The sequence below is a fragment of the Macaca nemestrina genome, chromosome 3 (assembly GCF_043159975.1).
Source record: "Macaca nemestrina isolate mMacNem1 chromosome 3, mMacNem.hap1, whole genome shotgun sequence".
In the NCBI taxonomy this organism is placed as follows: Eukaryota; Metazoa; Chordata; class Mammalia; order Primates; family Cercopithecidae; genus Macaca; species Macaca nemestrina.
Window position 1 is genome coordinate 100,438,049 of NC_092127.1, and position 9,228 is coordinate 100,447,276.

Sequence of the window (9,228 nt, forward strand, 5' to 3'; positions counted from 1 at the left end):
TATCAGAATGGAGACCCACGCGGGGTGGGGGCGGGCTGAGGAGAAGCAGGCCCTCCCAATGGCCTATTACCTCTTCTAGCTATGGATTCTGAATCCTGTAAGACAAAGTGTATCACAGTCATCCCTGACGGGGTCAGCTCACCAAGGCTGTATATACACAGATTTGCACATTCAGTGAAAGTCAGAATTCCCAATTGCAGTTTTAGAATCCTGGCAGGCACACAGACAAATGGGACTTGGCAGGTCTGGGATTGTTGACAGCTTGGTCCTCACCCTTCCCCTCCAACAACAAGGCTTAGACAGCAAGGGTGACTCCGTGTTGTGCTGCAGCTGCCTGGGGGACACGGCCCAGTGCACACCTCAGCAAGAACTCAGTTCTGACACCAAGAAGATCCCCATGTTACTATGAATTCTGAAATTGTAATCTTTTAGATGTCTGGATTATTCTTTCTGTAAAGCAGTTCAAAGATGTGCAGAAACCTTCATGTCAAGCTTCTGATCCTACAGCTTTGAGTGTTTCTTGGTAAGCCATTTTGAGACACTATGATTTTCTGTAACTTTTAAATAATTTAAAATTACTGGACAAGATGAGACGAAGGGGAGGGATACATTCCTCCGTAGTAGCAGAAAGCAGTGCGGCTCAAACTTGGATGCACGTGCGCCTGCCTGGGGATCTGGTGCTGTAGCTCCAGGGAGTGCCTGACGTTCTGCTGACAAGCTGCCGGGTGCTGCCGGGCTGCTCGCCCAAGGACCTCACTTTAAATAGAGGCTGCAGACTGCATCCTGGGTTTTTATGGAAATGAGCAGCTCCACCAATTAATCCAAAACCCTGAGTTAACAGAGACCAGCACATTTGACAACACCCACAGAGGCCAAATGCTGCCTTGATGCTTGAGATGCAGACAGATGGCTCAGCTGTATGATTTGCGTTACTTACCCTCCAGAAATGTTTCTTTTTCTGAAAAGCGGTACCCATCTTATCAGGTGATTATGGAAATTTACTTGGATGACTGTAAAGTGACCACACAGTAAATCCTTAATAGATGATGGTGGGTGGGGTGGTTACTATCATCAGCCTCAAGGCACACATTCTTCCTATCTTGAAGTCCAGCGACACATTCTGAATCCCTGCAAAAAACGAAGTGTATTTCACCGTATCATTTCCCCCACCAACACCCTCTGATCCTTGTTGGTGTGAATCAGAAAGAGAATACAAGTTATTGCTAACAGGATGAGTAAGATTCTATGGGAACATCATCCCATTTTCTTGGGGGAATATGATAAATTGTGACTATTACTATTTTCCAGCACATCACATCAAAACTTGTGCCACCTTCTTAGAAAAATTAATGCTTGCTAAATTCCTTCTCTCACAGAGCAGGGAAAACCCCTCTAAGTCTACTTCTCCCCAAAATGTTTTGGGAGGTCCAGATCTGCTCCAACATGTAAAAAGAATAAACCATTGACATGGCAGCTGAGACCAACACGGAAATGCCTGAGATGTGTGGAGTGAAGGAACAGAGTAAACTTTGGATGGATTTCAAAGTCACTTAAGTGTCCTGAAATTTCTGTCTCAGGGTGTATTTTTAACAACTGAAAACCGAACGTCCCCTTGGGAGGGTAGTTGCTCTGATTTTGGCACGCTCCTAACCAACATAATTCATCGAAACCTGTGGCCAAGGCTGACGCTAAGAGACCTGGGGTCCTCCACTCCCTCATCAACCCGTACAGGAGACAACCTGAAGGTGCCATTGCCGAGGCCAGCAATAGGGCGAGCTTTCCCATTCAGGTGACTTTGCAGTCTCATTGAATAAGGCTTTGCGTCCCTCCTCTCATTACCTCAGACACTTAGAACTTCTAGGTCTTCTCTCCAATCTGCCAGTGACTTGAACTTGAGAGTCCTTGAACCTGGTTCACAAACATCTGAGTCCCAGAGAATGTCCAGGCATGAAAAGCCAAAAGACCCATTTTTTAACCAAAACAAGAAGCTTGGGCTGTGGCAGGCCAGCTCTGCTGGGACCACAAGCCAGTACCTAGTTGGCACCTGCTGCCAACCTTCGTCCTCAAGAGCACCAGCCTCTTATGACCCAGTGGGGAATGGGGTTACAGTGTTTCAGAATCTGCTCTTGCTTTCTGATCCTCCTAATCCTAAAGAAAAGGTAACCACAAAAGACTAATCTGGTTTAGTGTTTGGCTCCATCTGAGGGGTGTGTGGGTGTGTATTTTAATTCTTGTTTAAGTTTCTCAGTAAGTTCAACACCAGCAGGAGCTGAATCAGTAATTATCATAGACTGTCTCCAACTCTCATGGGATTAGGCCCAGGAAAATCAGCTTTTAGAAGATCTGAAGACCATGTGATTGTGTGCCCTGCCAAGTATCCAGCCACACTAGAGGAACAAAAAAAAAAAAAAAAAAAAAAAAAAGATGACATCTGGATTAATTTTCTTGGTGCTACAAATAGCTAAGGAGTACACACTCCATTATTCTGGGAGGAAATAAAGCACCAAAGCCTGGACTAGCTAATCCATGGGAGAGGCTGTTATTAATACAGATCCAAAGAGTCTGTCCACACTGTAGTGGACACCTCTTCCAGCACCTATTCTGTTGCATATCCTAGGTATCTCACTGCACAAGTAAAGGGCACTACAGATGTTAATGCAAAGCCACACCTGAGCAGTGTGGACAAGCAGCCCTGCCTGCATCTGAGGCAGTCTATGTTAGCATCCCTAAGCAGAGAACTGTAGTCAGAGAGCAACATTTGCCACCCGCTCCACGGGGCTCTGCTCTCATGGGATTCATTCATCACTCATTACCAAAAACCTGGATTGGAAAGGCACTGTGATAAGTTCTGTGTCACTTCCTACTGGAGAACTCCCTTTGTCCAAAATCAGTAGGATAATGTTCACTGTTTCTGAAGAACACGAGGACCTGCTCTCTTCGTCCTCTTCCTTATCACAAACTTCTGTTCTGCTTTGTGAGATCCTGTTCACCAACAGAAGTCTGTAAGTGGAGCCCAGGCATGGTTCCTATCAATACTGCACAAAGGCACCTCAAAAATGGAGACATTCACAGAGCAGAGTACTCATAACTCATGGAACCTCTGCTACTAACGAAGTTAAGTTAAAGGCAATGTAGCATCACATTCTTAGGCACTTTTTGCTTGGTTACATTTTAAGAGTCAAAGACGACAAGACGACAACCAACACATACATTTCTCATTAAAAGAATATAATGAAATTCTGAAAAGTAGCTTTGATTTTAATGAAAGTATTTGTTTTTCCTCCGATACTTGACCCTAACATGAAGTATTCTATTCATTGGGTTTCACTGCAAATATATTTTGCTATTCCAGTGTATGCCCTCCCTTCACTTTAATCTCTATCATCTGATTAACTACTATTTGGACATTAATTCCAAACTATGATTCTGGGAGAAATGAACAGATACTAAGCAAAGAAAAAAGAAAAAAAAATTCCAAAGGACAGGGGATTCCGTGGAAAACTAAATTTGAGAGGAGGAGGAGGAGGAGGAAACGAAGGACAAGAAGAAGGGGAAGAATGAGAAGGAGGAAGAGAAGGAGAAACAGGGAAAGAGAGAAGGAGGAGGAGAAGGAGAAAAGGACAAAGAGAAGGAGGAAGAGACAGAGGAGAAAAAGGAAAAGGAAGAGGAGAAGGAGAAGGAGGAGGAGGAGAAGGAAGAAGAAAGAACTAGTAGTCATTGTGCAATAAAGTTTAACTTTCTTTAAATTAGAGATAGCCAAACTTATATAATACAAATGTCCTTTTTCTTCCTTATTCAAAGTATTTTTCCCACAGGAAGCTCTGCTTTTTGCCAACTATTGAGGCCTCAATGTCTACTTATTCCTACTACTGAGAACACAGAGCCGCTTGCCGAAGAAGGGCCCAGCTGTGTGCTCATGGTCTCCCAGGGCCCATGGAGTGGCCTGACGACTTACCTGCCTGCCTAAAGAGGCCCTTCACTTTACCCTATGTCCCAAGATTGGACAGCATGACTGCCTGGGGAGGTGGAGGGGCACAGACGATTTGCACTCTCATATCTAGCCAGAGGCAAAGCCTGGAATCCCAATATTTACTAAAAGCCTGTTGAAATACATGCACTGTGGGATCCTCGATCAGACCTTAGGACAGACATCAGTGGGAAAACTGATAAAATCCAAAAGAAAAGTGTGAAGTTTCTTGAATAGTAATTTCCTAATATTGGTTCCTTGGTGTTGATAACTATACCATGGTGCTATGTTAACATTTGGGGACACTGAGTGAAAAATCAAAGAACTCTATTATTTCTGCTACTTTTCTATAGATCTAAAATTATTCAAAAATAGAGTTTCAGAGTGATATTAGCAAGATGGTGGAATAGACAATCCCCCAGCATCACGCCCCTGACAAAAATACAATTAGAAACCATTCAATGACAAGAATACCACCATGAATATACCAGAACTCAGGGGAGAAGCAGAGAAACCACCTAGGCACACAGAATTGAGAGAAGCCATGACAGGTAGGATGAACAGTCACTTTACACATTTTACATTTTATACCTCTTCCCCTAAGCTGGCACAGTGCCACTCACAGAGATTTTCCCTAGACCCATGGTTGCTGGTGAAGGAGGGAACTGGAGGTGAATATTCAATCTCCCCACTGATCTAGGAATCTTCATGGGAAGTCTATTCTGGTCCTATTCGATCAGAACCATTGGGAGTGTCAGGAAAGCTTAACTACTTGGGGTGAGTTGGAAACAATGACCAGGGTGTTCATCATAGAAAGCTGATCTCAGCACTCTGATCAGTAGGGATACCAAGTTAAACAGACTGGCCAGGACCATAGTGCTTCAGGAGCACAATCCAGAAGAAGGCCCAAATCCCCAGCTGGGTTTTCCACAAATCCCAGGTGCGTGAGTGGAGTCTTCCTCTAGCTCAGAAACAACTAAAAGGTCGAGATTAAGTTCCAGTGCCCTCTTAAGTCTTCCTCAGACTGGAAAACAATGGCAGGGCAGCAGTGTTGTTTCAGGGCAGCATTTAAACTCTGGTATTTGCTATAAGTCTTCCCCAGACAAGGAAACAATGGCAGGGCAGCAATTTAGTTCTAGAACATCATTTAATTTTTGATATTCACTGTGCCTTCACGAGACTGGAAATGACAACAGGGCAACAAGTCCGTTCCAGTACAGTCGTTTAGTTCCAGTGCTCAATATAAGTCCTCCCCAGGATGGGAAGTGAAATTTGAAAAACAATCCAGAAACAAAAGGAGACAATGACAAAGAAATAGAAAAAAATTAAAAGAAATCAAAGAGAAATCCTAAAACTAAGAATACAATAACTGAACTGAAAAACTCCTGAGAAAGTTTTAACAGCAGACTTGATTAAACAGGAAATAATTAGCAAGCTTCAAGCCAGAATATATGAAATTATCCAGTCAGAATAGTAAACAGAAAAGAGAATGAAAATAGTGAAGAAGGCCTACAAAAATTATGCTACACCATCAAGTGTACTAACCTCCATGTAATTGGAATTCCTAAAGCAGACAAGGAAAAAAAAAGGCCTAGAAAGTATATTTAAAGAACAAATGGCTGAAAATTTCCCAAATTTAGAAAGACGAACAGCATCCAGGTACAGGAGCTGAGAAGTCACCAATCAAATTCAAATGAAAGAGGAATTATCCCCCAAGGAGCATCATAATCAAATTAGCAGAAATCAAAGACAAAGAGAGAAAAACTCTAATCAGCAAGACAAAAGAAAAATATCACATCCAATACAGCTTTCAGCAGACTTCTCAGTGGAAACCCTACAGTCCAGGAAAGGGTGTGATGTTATATTCAAAGTGCTGAAGAAAATGTCAACCAAGAATACCCTACCCAGCAAAGCTATCCTTTAAATATAAAGGAGAAGAAACACAAACATACAAACAAAAGCTGAGGGAATTAATCAACACCATACCTGTTTTATAAGAAATGCTAAACAGAGTTCTGCAATCTGAATATAATGGATGCCAACATGTAATAGGAAAACATCTAGCTGGGCATGGTGGCTCATGCCTGTAATCCCAGCACTTTGGGAGGCTGAGGTGGGTGGATCATTTGAGGCCAAGAGTTTAAGACCAGCCAGGCCAACATAGCAAAACCCCATCTCTACTAAAAAAAAAAAAGTAAAATAAACAAGACATCTGAAGGTATAAAACTCACTGGTAAAAGTAATAAAACGGACAAAATCAGAATAATACTGTAAATGTGGAAAGTAAACCGCTTATATCACAAGTCTGAAAACTTAAAGACAAAACTATTAAAAACAATAGTAAGTGTAGCAATTGGTTAAGGATAGGCAATATAAAAATATGTCAACTTTTTAACAAAAAGTCAAAATGTGTGGGGCGGATTAGACTAGAGTTTATTTTTCATAGTTTTCCTTGTAATAAAAGTTAAATCATTATCAATTTAAAATAACCTGTTACAATTCTCAGATGTTTCTGTAAGCCTCTTGGTAACCACAAAGCAAAAACCTACAAGAGATGTGCTAAAAATAGAGAGCATAGAATCAAAACATGTTACTAGAGGAAATCACTTAATCACAAAGAAATATAGGAAGAAAGGAAAAACAGAAGAAAGGATCTACAAAACAACCTAGAAACAAGTAACAAAATGGCGGTAGTAAACCCTTAACTATCAATAATAATCTTGACTATAAAGGGATTAAATTCTTAAATTAAAAGCGTCTAGAGGCTGAATGGACTTTTTTTAAAAATACAAGACCAAAGTCTATGCTGTCTATAATAAGAAACTCACTTCACCTATAAAGACAACCAGACTGAAAGTCAAGGGATGGAAAAAGATATTCCATGCAAATGAAAACCAAAAAAGAGCAGGAGTAGCTACAATTATATCAGATTACTTTAAGAATGGTTAAAAAAAAAAAAGGACAAAAAGGACTCCTTCATAACGATAAAGGCGTCAAGTCAGCAAGAGGATATAACAATTGTAATATGTATCCAACACCAGTGTACCCAAATATATAATAGCAATATTAATAAACCTAAAGGGAGAGATTGACTGCAATACAATAATAGAGGACTTCAATGCCTCACTTTCAGCAATGGGCAGGTAATTGTCACAGAAAATCAACAAGGAACATTGGAGTTAAATTGCACTTCAGATCAAACAGACCTAATAGATACTTACAGAACACTCCATCAAACAGCTGCAGAATACATATTTTTCTCAAAAGCAAATGGAACATTCTCCAAGACAGACCCAATTATTAACAAATTTTTATTTTTATTTATTTGTTTATATTTTTTGAGACGGAGTCTCACTCTGTCACCCAGGCTGGAGTGCAGTGGCACAATCTCGGCTCACTGCAAGCTCTGCTTCATGGGTTCCCGCCATTCTCTTGCCTCAGCCTCCTGAGTAGCTCGGACTACAGGCGCCCGCCACCACGCCCGGCTAACTTTTTGTATTTTTAGTAGAGACGGGGTTATACCGTGTCAACCAGGATGGTCTTGATCTCCTGACTTCGTGATTCACTTGCCTCGGCCTCCCAAAGTGCTGGGATTACAGGCGTGAGCCACCGTGTCCGGCCAACAAATTTTTAAAAATTGAAATCATATCAAGTATCTTTTCTGATCACAATGGAATAAAACTAGAAATCAATAACAGAAGTAATGCTGGAAACTGTACAAATTCATGAAAATTAACATGCTTCTGAACAATCAATGGGTCTATGAAGAAATTTAAAAGGAAATCTAAAAATTCCTTGTGACAAATGAAAATGTAAGCACAACATACCAAAACCTATGTGATACAGCAAAAACAGTTCTAATGGGGAAGTTTATAGGAATAAACACCTCCATCAAAAAATAGAAATATTTCAAATAAACAATCTAACCATGCACCTCAAGGAAACAGAAGAGCAAGAATAAACCAAACCCAAAATTAGCAGAAGGGAAGAAATAATAAAGATCAGAGCAGAAATAAATTGAGACTAAAAGAAATAGAGAAGAACAAAAGTTGTTTTTTTAAAAAATAAGCAAAATCAAAAAACCATTACATAGACTAATTAAGAAAAAAGAGAGAAGGCCCAAATAAATAAAATCAGAGAAAAAAAAGAAGACATTAGAATTTATACCACAAAAATATAAAGAATCATTAGAGACCATTATGAACTACATGACAACAAATTAGAAAAACTAGGGGAAAAAAAGATAAATTCCTAAATACATATAACCTACCAGGATTGAACTATGCAGAAATACGAAACCTCTAAGACCAACAGTGAGTAACAAGACTGAACCAGTAATAAATCCTCCCACAAAAAAAAAAAAAAAAAAAAACCCAGGACCTAACAGATTCACTGTTGAATTCTACCAAACATTTAAAAAAGAGCTAATACCACTTCTATCCAAACTATTCTATAGAATTAAAGAGGAGGGAATACTTCTATTAGGCCAGCATTACCCTGATATCCAAACCAGACAAGGATACAACAAAAAAAGATCTGATAGCTCTGATGAACATAGATGCAAAAACATCCTCAAGAAAATACAAACAAACTAAATTCAACACATTAGAAAGATCTCACATGATCAAGTAAGATTCATTCCAGGGATGCAAGGATGGTTAAACATACACAAATCAATAAACACAATATATCACATTAACAGAATCAAGAAAAACCACATAATCATTTCAACAGGTGCTGAATAAAGCATTCACTAAAATTCAACATCCCTTCATAATAAAAACTCTCAAAAAACTAGGTATACAAGGAACATACTTCAAAACAATAAAGGCCATATATGTTGCAAAACCCCGTCTCTACAAAAAATACAAAAATTAGCTGGGTGTTGGTGGCTCACACCTGTAGTCCCAGCTACTCGGAAGGCTGAGGTGGGACATGTATGTCAAACCCACAGCTAATAAGAGGAAAACTGAAAACCTATCCTCAAAGATCTGGAAGAAGAGAAAGATGCCCACTTTCACCACTTTTATTCAACACAGTACTAGAAGTCCTAGCCAGAGCAATTAGACAAGAAAGAAGTGGTATCCAAATTAGAGAGAAAGAAGCCAAATTATCCTTGTTCACGGGCAACATGATCTTGTATTTAGAAAAAGCTAAAGAATACCAAAAACTATTAGAACTGATAAATTCAGTACAGTTACAGGATACAAAATCAACATACAAAAATCAGTACCATTTCTATACACCAATAGCTAACAATT